A 14,630-nucleotide genomic window follows, 5' to 3' on the forward strand; every position below is an offset into this window, starting at 1 on the left:
TGATTCCCGGAGAAAGAAGGAACAAGCTAGAAGCAAAGAGTACTAAAGCTATGTTCATTGGGTACTCAATCACTCAGAAAGGCTACAAATGTTATGATCCAATAACTAGGAGGGTTATGGTATCTAGAGAAGTGAAGTTTGTTGAGTCTAAAGGGTATTATGAGGAGAAGAAATGGGAAGACCTAGAGGATCTGTCCCGAGCTCCATCAGAGAAGGCAACAACATTGAGAGTGTTGTTGGAGAGGCTAGGGATAGGATTATCCCAAGATCAGGAACCAGGAAGAACCGGACCTTCTAATCAAACTGGAGAAGCTGGAGGAACAACCCCTCTTGATCATGAGAGGGGGAATGGATCTGAATCAGGGGAGCAGGAGCATAACCAAGAGGATTCAGGTCAGCATGATCAGGAGGAGACACAGGAAGTAGAGAGTGAAGCTCAGTCAGGTGGAAATGAGCAGGGAGAACCTACTGGTTTAAGAGAGGAAGCACAAGAGAATGTTCAGGCTGAAGAACAGGTTGAGACCTTGCGGAGGAGCACAAGGATAAGGAGGGATCCTTCCAACTGGGTAAACACGAGAGTGTACTACAATGCCCAGGCTGTGGAGCATCCCTCTCAAGCCGTGTGTTCCTTTGCAGAGTTTCCAGAAGAGCACATGGTGTTTATGTGTAACTTGGATGAGAATGAGATACCAAGATCTTATGAAGAAGCTATGAAGCACAAGGTTTGGAGAGATTCAGTAGGAGATGAAAGGGATGCAATGATCAGGAATGATACTTGGTATGAGAGTGAGTTACCTAAAGGGAAGAAGGCAGTTTCAAGCAGATGGATCTTCACCATCAAGTACCTTGCAAATGGGGAGATAGATAGGCGCAAGACTAGGCTGGTTGCAAGAGGATTTACACAGACTTATGGGGAAGATTACATTGATACTTTTGCACCAGTGGCCAAGCTTCACACAATTCGAATTGTGTTATCTATTGCAACAAACTTGGAGTGGGATTTGTGGCAAATGGATGTGAAGAATGCTTTCTTGCAAGGTGAACTTGAAGATGAAGTATACATGCATCCACCTCCTGGTCTTGAGCATCTAGTAAAGCCAGGGAATGTTTTGAGATTGAAGAAGACTATATATGGGCTGAAGCAGTCTCCTAGAGCTTGGTACAGAAAGCTTAGTACAACTCTCAATGGGAGAGGGTTCAGGAAGTCTGAACTAGATCATACACTCTTCACACTGGTTGGACCATCAGGGATCATAGTGATTTTGGTGTATGTGGATGATTTGATTATCACAGGGAGTGATAAGGCTGGGATTAAAGCCACCAAAGAGTTTCTCAAGTCTGTGTTTGATATTAAAGACTTGGGAGAGATGAAGTATTTTTTGGGGATTGAGATATGCAGATCTAAGGAGGGTTTGTTTATGTCTCAAAGGAAGTATACTATGGATATGCTGAAGGAGACTGATGTGCTTGGAGGGAAGATAGCTAAGACACCTCTTGAGGAAGGGTATAAGGTCTTGCGTGAGGGGGAGGTTGAAGAGAACCAGTTGTTTGAGGATGCTAAGCTGTATAGGAGGATGGTGGGTAAGCTGATCTACTTGACTATCACCAGACCTGATATATGCTTTGCTGTGAATCAAGTGAGCCAACATATGCAGGCGCCAAAGGTACATCACTGGAAGATGGTTGATAGGATACTGAGGTATTTGAGTGGCTCACATGGACAAGGAGTTTGGATGGGTTGCAATGGCAGTACAGAAGTGGTTGGGTATTGTGATGCTGATTGGGCAGGAGATAGAGTGGACAGGAGATCAACTACTGGGTATTGTACATTCATTGGAGGGAATCTGGTTACTTGGAAGAGTAAGAAGCAGAAGGTCATCTCCTGTTCAAGTGCTGAAGCTGAGTATAGAGCTATGTTGAAGCTTACAAATGAGTTGGTGTGGATCAAGGGGATCTTGAAGCACTTGGAGATCGAGCAGGCCACACCTATGACAATGCATTGTGACAATCAAGCAGCTATCCACATTGCCTCCAATTCAGTGTTTCATGAGAGAACAAAGCACATAGAGGTGGATTGTCATAAGGTGAGGCAGATGATCATCTTAGGAGTGATTCTGCCATGTTATACAAGAAGTGAAGATCAGCTTGCAGATGTGTTTACTAAGGCAGCGAGATTGAAGACAATGGAGTCCATACTGTCAAGGCTTGGACTCATTGATCTGACTCCTAGGAGCTGAGCCCCTTAACCATGGAGTCTCCACTCTTTTTCCCTCATCAAGGTTTTATCCCAATGGGTTTTACTTGGTGAGGTTTTTAACGAGGGAGGTCTTCATGGTTTCCAAGCTTGACTTGTTCTACATGGTCAAGCTTGAGGGGGAGTATTGAGATGAAGACCAAGGAGGCTGAGACAGTAACTTTAGAGTTTTACTGTGGTAACTTTATTTTAACCACAGTAACTACTTGGGGAAGTTATCTGATGGGATGAGAAGGTAACTTAGTGAAGAGAAGAGAGGAAACTCGACCAAAGAGGATAAGTGAGGTTAAGGAAGGATAAGGGATCACTTTGACAGCCTGTATGATGCTGGAAAGGAGAAGTTACCTTTATACTAGTGCAAGCATGTGAGAAAGCACAGCCAAGTGATTCAAAAGGAGTTCCAGCCTGTCCTTTGACTACACATGCTTAACCATTTCGAATTTCCTTGTTGCTCTCTCTATTAATACTTGTAAACCTCATCAGTTATTAATTAATGGAGTTTTGAGTCTCTCTCTCTTTATTCTCTCACTAGAATCTCTTAATCTCTTTAATATTTTCATCTGATTATCCCTGATTGGTTGAATCATGCTCTAATACACAAAAGTGTATACCTTTCACACTCAGGTAAAGGGATTAAATCCAAAGGAGAGGTGGGATTGAACCCATAAACAATTTCAAAGGGTGAAAACTTAGAAGCAGAATGCACAGCATGATTATATGCAAATTCACAATGTGGCAGATAATCTTCCCAAGATTTCAGATTCTTTTTAATGAATGCACGCAAGAGTGTTCCTAGAGTTCTATTAACTACTTCAGTCTGTCCATCAGTTTGCGGATGACAAGTAGTGGAGAACAACAACTTAGTGCCTAGCTTAGACCAAAGAGTTTTCCAAAAATAACTAAGAAACTTAGTATCCCTATCAGAAACTATGGTCCTAGGCATGCCATGTAAACGCACAATCTCCTTAAAGAACAGGTTAGCTACATGTAATGCATCATCAGTTTTATGACATGCTATGAAATGTGCCATTTTTGAGAACCTGTCAACAACAACAAAGATAGAATCCTTCCCAGTCCTAGTTCTAGGCAATCCAACAATGAAATCCATAGATATGTCATTCCAAGGATGATAAGGAATAGGGAGAGGAGTATACAAACCGTGAGACTGAACCTTAGACTTAGCTTGCTTGCAAGTTGCACATCTCTCACATAGTTTCTCCACATCACTTTTCATCCGAGGCCAAAAGAAATGATCCTGCAAGGTTTTAAGAGTCTTTGCAATACCAAAGTGACCCATGAGACTCCCTCCATGTGATTCCCTAACAAACAAATCTCTCAAAGAGCAATTTGGCACACACAGTCTATTATCATAAAAGAGGAATCCATCATGTCTAAAATAATGTCCAGCAGCAAATTTCTCACAAGAGTTATAAGCTTCTTTAAAATCTGGATCAGATTCATACATCTCTTTAATCTGCTCAAAACCTAACAACTTAGCATCAAGAGTGTTTAAGAGAACATACCTTCGAGATAGTGCATCAGCAACTATGTTTTCTTTACCTTGTTTGTACTTGATGACATAAGGAAATGTCTCAATGAACTCAACCCACCTTGCGTGTCTTTTGCTGAGCTTGTTCTGTCCTTTCAAGTACTTGAGAGACTCATGATCCGTGTGTATCACAAACTCCTTAGGCCACAAGTAATGCTGCCAAGTCTGCAAAGCTCGCACCAAGGCATACAATTCCTTATCATAAGTTGCATAGTTGAGAGTGGCGCCTCCAAGCTTCTCACTGAAATAAGCTATGGGTCTCTTCTCCTGCATAAGAACAGCACCAATTCCAATTCCTGAGGCATCACATTCAATTTCAAAAGTTTTATTGAAATCAGGAAGTATAAGAAGAGGGGCATTAGTAAGCTTCTCTTTTAGGCATTGAAAGGCAAGTTCTTGTGCTTCTCCCCATTTGAATCCAACTTCTTTCTTGATCACCTCAGTCAATGGGGCTGCTATGGTGCTAAAGTCTTTCACAAACCGTCGGTAGAAGCCAGCAAGGCCGTGAAAGCTCCTTACTTCACTTATAGTCTTTGGAATTGGCCATTCTTGAATTGCTCTCACCTTCTCCTGATCCACCTTTACTCCATCTGCACTCACAACAAAGCCTAGGAAGACCAAGTTATCCGTACAAAAAGTGCATTTCTTAAGGTTAGCAAACAGTTTTTCTTTTCTCAACACATCAAGAACAGACTTAAGATGATCTATATGCTCTCCTAGGTTCTTACTGTAAACAAGGATATCATCAAAGTATACTACCACAAACAAACCTATGAAAGATCTAAGCACATGATTCATCAATCTCATAAAAGTGCTAGGAGCATTGGTTAATCCAAAAGGCATGACTAACCACTCATACAACCCATGCTTAGTCTTAAAGGCTGTTTTCCACTCATCTCCCTCTTTCATTCTTATTTGATGATATCCACTCTTCAAATCTATCTTAGAAAAGACACTAGAACCATGCAACTCATCAAGCATATCATCTAATCTAGGAATAGGGTGGCGATACTTCACTGTTATTGTTGAGTTGAGTTGATTATATTGGTATGGAGAGAAGAGGAGTTGAAGAGGAGAAGAGATGGAGAAGCTTAGGGGGTTTGGGTGTGAATGGTACGGACGTCCGTACAAGGCCGTACATGGCCGTACCGTCCGTACCAAAGGCCTCGACCAAAACTTACCCAACTCGACCAAGTGAAACGGTAACAAGGGAGTGTTACCTTGGGGACTTAAGGAGAAGGGATTAGACCGTTGAGTGGATAAGGGAAGAGCGTGCCAGGCTGGAACAGGCTGTAAAGAGGCAAAGCGTGTGAGCCTTACCATCCAATCATCCGGAAAGCAACCTTGACTCTACATGCTTCAATAGTGCCCATTTCGCCTCTTGTAAACCCTAATGTCTTCTATATAAATATGTAACCTCACTCATTAATAAAATCAGTCAGTTCGAGTCTCTCTAATCTCTTAGACTATGGTTTTCTCTTAGACACTAAACGGCTCTTCCTAGTCTCTTAATCTTTCACAAACTTCTCTTAATCACTTCCTAAACACTCTCTTTACTCTAATCACTCTAAAGATCTCTTAATCTCATATGGTATCAGAGCCAGGTTCATTTGAATCTGGGGTTTGATCTTTAGAGAGTTACAAGCTGAACGTCTTTGAAGCTACACGCGAGTAGTCTTGAAGGTGTTGAAGCTGTGGTTCGTTCTAGTTGAAGCTGTGCTACGTTCTGTGGGTTTGCGTGATTCTAGACTCAAGGTTGGTGTGTACAAGATCCAAGATACAAGTTTTCAAGTCAAGCAAAGATGGAACAGGGGATGAACATGAGGATGAAGGTAGCGGTTACTTTCAAAGGTAGCAACTACCTTGTGTGGTCTCGGATGGTGAAGACTGCGGTGGGAAGTAAGGGTTTGTGGGGGCACATCACAACAGGGGAGGCTCCGAAACTCATTACTCAGGGAGGAGATCAAGAAGAGGTCTCCAATGAAGCGGCTGTGGAGAAATGGCAACAAGAAGACATGCTGGTGATGACGGTTCTACACGCATCCTTGGACCCAGCTATCTTGGATGCCTACAGCTACTGTGAATCAGCCAAGGAGCTGTGGGACACGCTGAAGAAGGTGTATGGGAACATTTCCAACCTCAGCCGTGTGTTTGAAGTGAAGCTAGCGATCAACCGTCTGGCACAAGAGGACATGGAGTTCACTAAGCACTTGGGGAGGTTCAGGTCCTTATGGTCAGAGCTGGAGATGCTGAGGCCGAGCACAACTGATCCAGATCAGTTGAATGAGAGGCGCGAGCAAGACAAGGTCTTTGGTCTGCTTCTCACACTGAACCCGGCCTACACCCAGCTCATCCAGCACATGTTAAGGTCAGACAAGCTTCCGGACCTTGAGGAGGTGTGTGCACAAATCCAAAGGGAGCAGGGATCTATGGGTTTGTTTGGAGGAAAGGGGGAGCTCTCTCTTGCCAATCAAGCAGCTCATGAGGATTCAACCGAGGCTCCACAAGCAAACAAGGCGGCTCACGGGAAGTACGAGGACAGGAAGTTCAATGGCAACTGTGATCATTGCAAGAAGCATGGTCATAAGAAGAGCCAATGCTGGATACTGCACCCACACCTCAAGCCGGCCAAGTTCATGAAGGAGCGTGAGGGAAGGGCAAATGTGACTGAAGGTTCAAGTGGAGCTGGCACCAGCAAGATCAGTGAAGTGGATGGGCTTGGAGGCAATGATGGGAATGGGAAGTCTCTGGTGGCTTACACAGGCGCTTCAAGCTCCCGCAGCAATGATGACTACATCAAGAGATCAGACCTTGATGCCCTCTTCAAAATGCTAAAGGAAAACGGTAACACTTACGGTTATTCCTTTGGAGCTTCTATGATTGCATATAAGGATGATCACTTGATTAGAGAACTAGTAGAACGGTTAGAAGCTAGGAATGGGTATAGACATGCTTACATTGCTAGAACTGATAAGATGCATCCATCACTTAGTAATCTATGCCATAATGCTAAACGAGTAAGTAAACCATTGATTGTTGATTCTGGTGCATCACATCATATGATAAGTGATGAAAACTTGATTAAGGATATAGAACCTACACATGGTCATGTGATGATAGCAAATGGGGATAAGATACCCATTAGAGGAATAGGAAAGCTTAAGCTGTTTAACAAAGAATCTAGAGCTTTTTACATGCCTGAATTCACATCAAACCTATTATCAGTGAAGAAATGTACTAATGATTTACAATGCAATGTTATCTTTAGTCCTAATGATGTGAAGTTTCAGGATATTGAGAGCAGCAGATTGATTGGGAAAGGGGTGACTAAGGGAGATCTCTATATGCTTGAAGAACTCACTTCTGTTCCTGATTATAGTTGCTCGTTTACTTCTGCTTCTTTGTTGAATAAAAATGCATTGTGGCATGCTAGAGTAGGACACCCTCATGTTAAAGCTTTGAACTTAATGGTACCAGGTGTTGTGTTTGAGAACAAGGATTGTGAAGCTTGTATTTTAGGCAAGCATTGTAGAACTGTGTTTCAAAAGTCTACTACCGTTTATGATAATTGCTTTGATCTAATTCACTCTGATGTGTGGACTGCCCCTTGCTTATCTAGAGATAGTTATAAGTACTTTGTCACATTCATTGATGAAAAATCCAAATACACCTGGTTAACCTTAATTCAGACCAAAGATAGGGTACTTGATGCATTTAGGAACTTTCAAACTTATGTAACTAACCATTATCATGCTAAGATTAAAATTTTGAGATCAGATAATGGAGGGGAGTACACGAGTCATGCATTCAAGCAACACCTATCACAACATGGGATCCTACATCAAACAAGCTGTCCTTATACTCCACAGCAAAATGGAGTGGCTGAGAGGAAGAATAGGCATCTCATGGAAGTGGCAAGGTCACTTATGTTTCAGAGTAATGTTCCAAAGAGATTTTGGAGTGATGCGGTTGCCACTGCTTGTTACCTGATAAACAGAACCCCAACCAAAGTTCTGAATGAGAAGGCTCCATTTGAAGTTCTGAACAGGTACAAGCCAGCTCTTGATTATTTGCGAGTCTTTGGGTGCCTATGCTTTGTACTCAAACCAGGAGAGATGATCAACAAGCTAGAAGCAAGGAGTACTAAGGCTGTGTTCATAGGATACTCAGCTACACAGAAAGGATACAAATGCTATGATCCTATAGCAAGGAGAGTTCTTGTATCTAGAGATGTGAAGTTCTTGGAAGATAGAGGATACTATGAAGAAAAGAATCAAGAAGACCTGAAGGATTTAACATCAGACAAGGCCACCACCTTGCGGATCATTCTTGAAGGTCTTGGAATCAGTACATCCCAGGATCCAAGGAATCACGCAACTACACCTCCTGAAGTTGGTTCACCATCCCACCTTGATCATGAGGGAGGAGAGGAGCATGAGGAGCCTATGCAAGAGGCCAACCAAGATGAAGGAGGAGTAGAGAATGAAGGAGAAGAGAGCATAGGCTCGGATGGTCATGGACATGATCATGGTGTGACACAAACACCTTCTCAAAATGAAGTGGTAGAAGAACAACAGGAAGAAGAACCGGTTGTGCAGCCACTGAGAAGGAGTACAAGGATAAGGAAGGATCCTTCCAGTTGGGTAAACACGAGAGTGTACTACAATGCCCAAGCTGTGGAGCATCCTTCTCAAGCCGTGTGCTCCTTTACTCAATATCCAGAAGCACATTGCGCTTTCATGGTAAACTTGGATGAGAATCACATCCCAAGAAGCTATGAAGAAGCAATGAAAGATAAAGAATGGAAGGAATCAGTTGGAGATGAGGCAGGAGCAATGATCAAGAATGATACATGGTATGAAAGTGAGTTACCAAAAGGGAAGAAGGCTGTGACTAGTAGATGGATATTCACAATCAAGTACAAAGCGGATGGAAAGATTGAGAGGAAGAAGTCAAGGCTAGTTGCAAGAGGTTTCACTCAAACTTATGGAGAAGACTACATAGAAACCTTTGCACCAGTAGCTAAACTCCACACAATCCGGATTGTACTGAGCTTAGCTGTGAATCTTGGATGGGGGTTATGGCAAATGGATGTGAAGAATGCGTTTCTACAAGGTGAACTTGAGGATGAAGTGTATATGCATCCACCTCCAGGCCTTGAACACTTAGTGAAGAGTGGAAATGTGTTGAGGCTGAAGAAAGCCATCTATGGGCTGAAGCAATCACCAAGAGCTTGGTACAACAAGTTGAGTACTACTCTGAATGGCCGAGGCTTCAAGAAGTCTGAACTAGATCACACCCTCTTCACACTCACGACTCCCTCAGGTATGATTGCACTTCTTGTGTATGTTGATGATATCATTATCACAGGGAGTGATAAGGAAGGTATCATAGCAACCAAGGAGTTTCTTAAATCCATGTTTGAGATTAAAGACTTGGGAGAAATGAAATACTTTCTTGGAATTGAGATATGTAGATCCAAGGAAGGTTTGTTCATGTCCCAAAGGAAGTATACACTTGATCTTTTGAAAGGTGCAGGTGCTTATGGAGGCAAGACAGCAAGGATGCCTATGGAGGATGGCTACAAAGTCCCACGAGAGGGGGAGATTGAAGACAGCAAACCTTATCAGGATCCTAAACTCTATAGAAAACTAGTTGGCAAATTGATTTATCTCACTATAACTAGACCTGACATTTGTTTTGCTGTGAATCAGGTGAGTCAACACATGCAAGTACCTAAGGAACATCATTGGCGCATGGTGGAAGGATCTTGATGTATCTCAACGGCTCACCTGATCAAGGAGTATGGATGGGCTGCAATGGAAGCACTGAAGTGGTGGGATACTGTGATGCGGATTGGGCTGGTGATAGAGCAGACAGGAGATCAACCACAGGCTATTGCACATTCATTGGAGGCAACTTGGTGACTTGGAAGAGTAAGAAGCAGAAGGTGGTGTCTTGCTCAAGTGCAGAAGCTGAGTATAGAGCTATGCTGAAGCTCACCAACGAGTTAGTATGGATCAAAGGCATCTTGAAGCATTTGGAGATTGATCAAGCCACGCCAATGACCATGCATTGTGACAACCAAGCAGCTATCCACATAGCCTCCAACTCGGTGTTCCATGAGAGAACCAAGCACATTGAAGTTGATTGCCACAAGGTGAGGCAGATGATCATCTTAGGAGTCATCTTGCCATGCTACACAAGAAGTGAAGATCAGTTAGCGGATGTGTTCACCAAGGCTGCAAGGCAGAAGACAATGGAGTCCATTCACATACGGTTGGGCCTCATTGATCTTGGGAAGAGAAGGAGCTGATCCCCTTGGCTGTGAGGTCTTTACTCTTTTTCCCTTATCAAGGTTTTATCCCAATGGGTTTTCCTTGGTAAGGTTTTTAATGAGGAAGATCTCATAGCTATCCAAGCTTAGGCTTTCACAAAGCTAAGCTTGAGGGGGAGTGTTGAGTTGAGTTGATTATATTGGTATGGAGAGAAGAGGAGTTGAAGAGGAGAAGAGATGGAGAAGCTTAGGGGGTTTGGGTGTGAATGGTACGGACGTCCGTACAAGGCCGTACATGGCCGTACCGTCCGTACCAAAGGCCTCGACCAAAACTTACCCAACTCGACCAAGTGAAACGGTAACAAGGGAGTGTTACCTTGGGGACTTAAGGAGAAGGGATTAGACCGTTGAGTGGATAAGGGAAGAGCGTGCCAGGCTGGAACAGGCTGTAAAGAGGCAAAGCGTGTGAGCCTTACCATCCAATCATCCGGAAAGCAACCTTGACTCTACATGCTTCAATAGTGCCCATTTCGCCTCTTGTAAACCCTAATGTCTTCTATATAAATATGTAACCTCACTCATTAATAAAATCAGTCAGTTCGAGTCTCTCTAATCTCTTAGACTATGGTTTTCTCTTAGACACTAAACGGCTCTTCCTAGTCTCTTAATCTTTCACAAACTTCTCTTAATCACTTCCTAAACACTCTCTTTACTCTAATCACTCTAAAGATCTCTTAATCTCATAGTTATGTTGTTGATTGCTCTACAATCAACACACATACGCCAGCTCCCATCTTTCTTTGGAACAAGGAGCACAGGCACAGCACATGGGCTCATACTTTCACGGATATGGCCTTTCTCCATCAGTTCCTCAACCTGCCTTTGTAGCTCCTTGGTTTCCACAGGATTAGTTCTGTATGCTGGTCTGTTGGGAAGAGTAGCTCCTGGTACAAAATCAATCTGATGCTCAATCCCTCGAATAGGTGGCAATCCTATGGGATTATCTTCTGGAAATACATCCTGGTATTCCTGTAAAAGAGCTGACATCTCACTCGGATACACCGGTGTACAATCAGTTAGAGACAAAAGAGATTCTTTAAAGATAAATAAGAGAACCGATTGATGAGAATAAAGAGATCTTTTGATTTCACTAGCTTTAGCATAGAAGTTGTGTTGCTTATCTGGTTTGAGATCAACCTCTTTCTTTTTCTGAAGCTGAAGCTGATCTTCATGCACTTCTTTAGGAGTTAGAGGTACCAAGATAGTTCGCTTGCCGTTGAACTCAAAAGAATGTTTGTTGGTGAAGCCATCATGGATGACACGCCTATCAAATTGCCAAGGCCTTCCCAGTAGTATGTGGCTGGCTTCCATGGGTATCACATCACAGAGAATGTCATCTTCATACCTCCCAATGGTCAAGGGTATAGAGACCTGAGTAGATACCCTCATCTCGCCCTCTTCATTAAGCCATTGCAGCCGGTAAGGTTTAGGATGCTTTTGAGCTTTCAAACCAAGCTTCTTCACCATTGTCTCGCTAGCAACATTAACACAGCTTCCACCGTCGATGATCAGGCTGCAGACCTTTCCTTGCACCAGACAACGTGTGTAGAACAAGTTCTCTCTTTGTTCTTGCTCCTCTGTTTTGTTTTGCAAACTGAGAGTTCTTCTTGCAACCAAAAGTCTACCTTGAACTGGTTCCTCCTCATGCTCAACTTCTGATAGTTCTTGATCAGTCCTTAGTTTCTCATCTTCAGATTCAAACTCTCCATTCTCCAGAAGAATCATAACTCTCTTGTTAGTACACTCATTAGCATAGTGCCCACGCCCTTGGCACTTAAAGCACTTCACATCTCTTGCACGCGAGCTTGTAGCTTCCACTTTACCCTTATCTTTGTTGTAGATGCTACTAGACTTGGATTCTTCTTTTGGCTGTGGCTTGCTCTCCTTTTGATAGCTCGGTTTATCTTCCTTAGAGGTCTGGTATCTATTGGAACCATAGCTGCCACGCGCATAACTTCTTCTCTTAACTTGCTGCTCCACCAAGATAGCTTTGTGTAGCATCTCCTCTATCTCCAAGTAGTGTTGCATCTCCACTCTATCTTGTATCTCACGGTTGAGTCCACCAAGAAATCGTGCCATGGTAGCTTCACTGTCCTCAGATACACAAGCTCTTAGCATAAGCAACTCCATCTCTTGAAAGTATTCCTCTACAGACTTTGATCCTTGTGTGAGCAGTCTCAGCTTTTGATGAAGATCACGGTGATAATGACTTGGTACAAACCTCTTGCGCATCACAGCTTTCATCTCTGCCCATGTTTCAATGGGGAATTCACCATTGCGCCTCTTGTTTGTATACACTTTTGTGTATTAGAGCATGATTCAACTAATCAGGGATAATCAGATGAGAAGATTAAAGAGATTAAGAGATTTTAGTGAGAGAATAGAGAGAGAGGCTCAAAACTCCATTAGATTGATTAATGAGAGAGTTTACAACACATATAGATTAGGGATACATAATTTCGTCCAGGTTCAGTCTAGCTAGGATAAGAGGCATGTGTAGTCAAAGATGCTTGATTCAAACTAGCCAATAAGGTTCCTCACATGCTTGGGAATCTTGCTTTAGCTTTCAAGCTGGTGCCAGCCTGTCTAAAGCTCTCTAGCCTTGACCAGACCTTATCCAAACTCCTCCTTGCTTATCTAGACTCCTCCTGGCGTGTTTCACTCTCCAAATGGATGCAAGGTAACTTCCCAAGTCTTTTACCTCAGTTACCACAGTAACAATAAAGTTACTGTGGTAAATCTCCAAAGTTACTGCCTGCTCCAAATCCCTTCCTCTATCCATGTATCAACTCTTCATCTCCTCATCTTAACACTCCCCCTCAAGCTTGACCATGTGGAACAAGTCAAGCTTGGAAACCATGAAGACCTCCCTCATTAAAAACCTCACCAAAGAAAACCCATTGGGATAAAACTTTGATGAGGGAAAAAGAGTGGAGACTCCATGGTTAAGGGGCTCAGCTCCTGGGAGTAAGATCAATGAGTCCAAGCCTGGATAGTATGGACTCCATTGTCTTCAATCTCGCTGCCTTAGTAAACACATCTGCAAGCTGATCTTCACTTCTTGTATAACATGGCAGAATCACTCCTAAGATAATCATCTGCCTCACCTTATGGCAATCCACCTCTATGTGCTTTGTTCTCTCATGAAACACTGAGTTGGAGGCAATGTGGATAGCTGCTTGATTGTCACAATGCATAGTCATAGGAGTACTCTGCTCAATCTCTAGGTGCTTCAAGATCCCCTTGATCCACACCAACTCGTTTGTCAGCTTCAGCATGGCTCTATACTCAGCTTCAGCACTTGAACAAGAGATAACCTTCTGCTTCTTACTCTTCCAAGTAACCAAGTTTCCTCCAATGAATGTACAATACCCAGTAGTTGATCTCCTGTCCACTCTATCTCCTGCCCAATCAGCATCACAATACCCAACCACTTCTGTACTGCCATTACAACCCATCCAAACTCCTTGTCCAGCCGTCCCACTCAGATACCTCAGTATCCTATCAACCATCTTCCAGTGATGGACCTTTGGCGCCTGCATATGCTGACTCACTTGGTTCACAGCAAAACATATATCTGGTCTGGTGATGGTCAAGTAGATCAGCTTGCCAACCATCTTCCTGTATAGCTTAGGATCTTCAAACAGCTGCTTCTCTTCAACCTCCCCCTCACGCAGAACTTTATATCCCTCCTCAAGGGGTGTCTTAGCTATCTTTCCTCCAAGCACATCAGTCTCCTTCAACATATCCATAGTATACTTCCTTTGAGACATAAACAAACCCTCCTTTGATCTGCATATCTCAATGCCCAGAAAATACTTCATCTCTCCCAAATCCTTGATGTCAAACACAGATTTGAGAAACTCCTTAGTAGCCTGAATCCCTGCCTTATCACTTCCTGTGATAATCAAATCATCCACATACACTAGAATCACAATGCTCCCTGAAGGTCCTGTCAAGGTGAAGAGAGTGTGATCTAGTTCAGACTTCCTAAAGCCTCTCCCATTGAGTGTTGTACTCAGCTTCCTGTACCAAGCTCTAGGTGACTGTTTCAACCCATATATTGCTTTCTTCAATCTCAAAACATTCCCTGGCTTTACTAGATGTTGAGTTGAGCTGAATATATATATGTATGAAGAGCTAAGGAGTTGAAGAGGAAAGGAGATGAGGAAGCTTGAGAGAGTTTAGGGAGAGCATGGTACGGACGTCCGTACAAGGCCGTACAAGCCGTACAGTCCGTACCATCCAGCATCGACCAAGACTTACCTTGCATCAGCCAAGTAACACGGTAACTAAGGTAAAGGGAAGGAACTTACCTTGAGGCATCAGACCGTTTAGGGATAAGGTAGAGCGCGCCTTGACAGGCTGGAACAGCTGGAAAGGCAAGAGCATCTCGGTCCAAGATGCCAGATACTCCGCGCATGTGGAGAAGCTAATTGGCTAGTCCAAATGAGCTTATCCTCTCCTGATTGACCTCACATGCTTTAGTC

The sequence above is a fragment of the Brassica napus genome, unplaced genomic scaffold, assembly GCF_020379485.1.
Source record: "Brassica napus cultivar Da-Ae unplaced genomic scaffold, Da-Ae ScsIHWf_1281;HRSCAF=1830, whole genome shotgun sequence".
Taxonomy (NCBI): Eukaryota; Viridiplantae; Streptophyta; class Magnoliopsida; order Brassicales; family Brassicaceae; genus Brassica; species Brassica napus.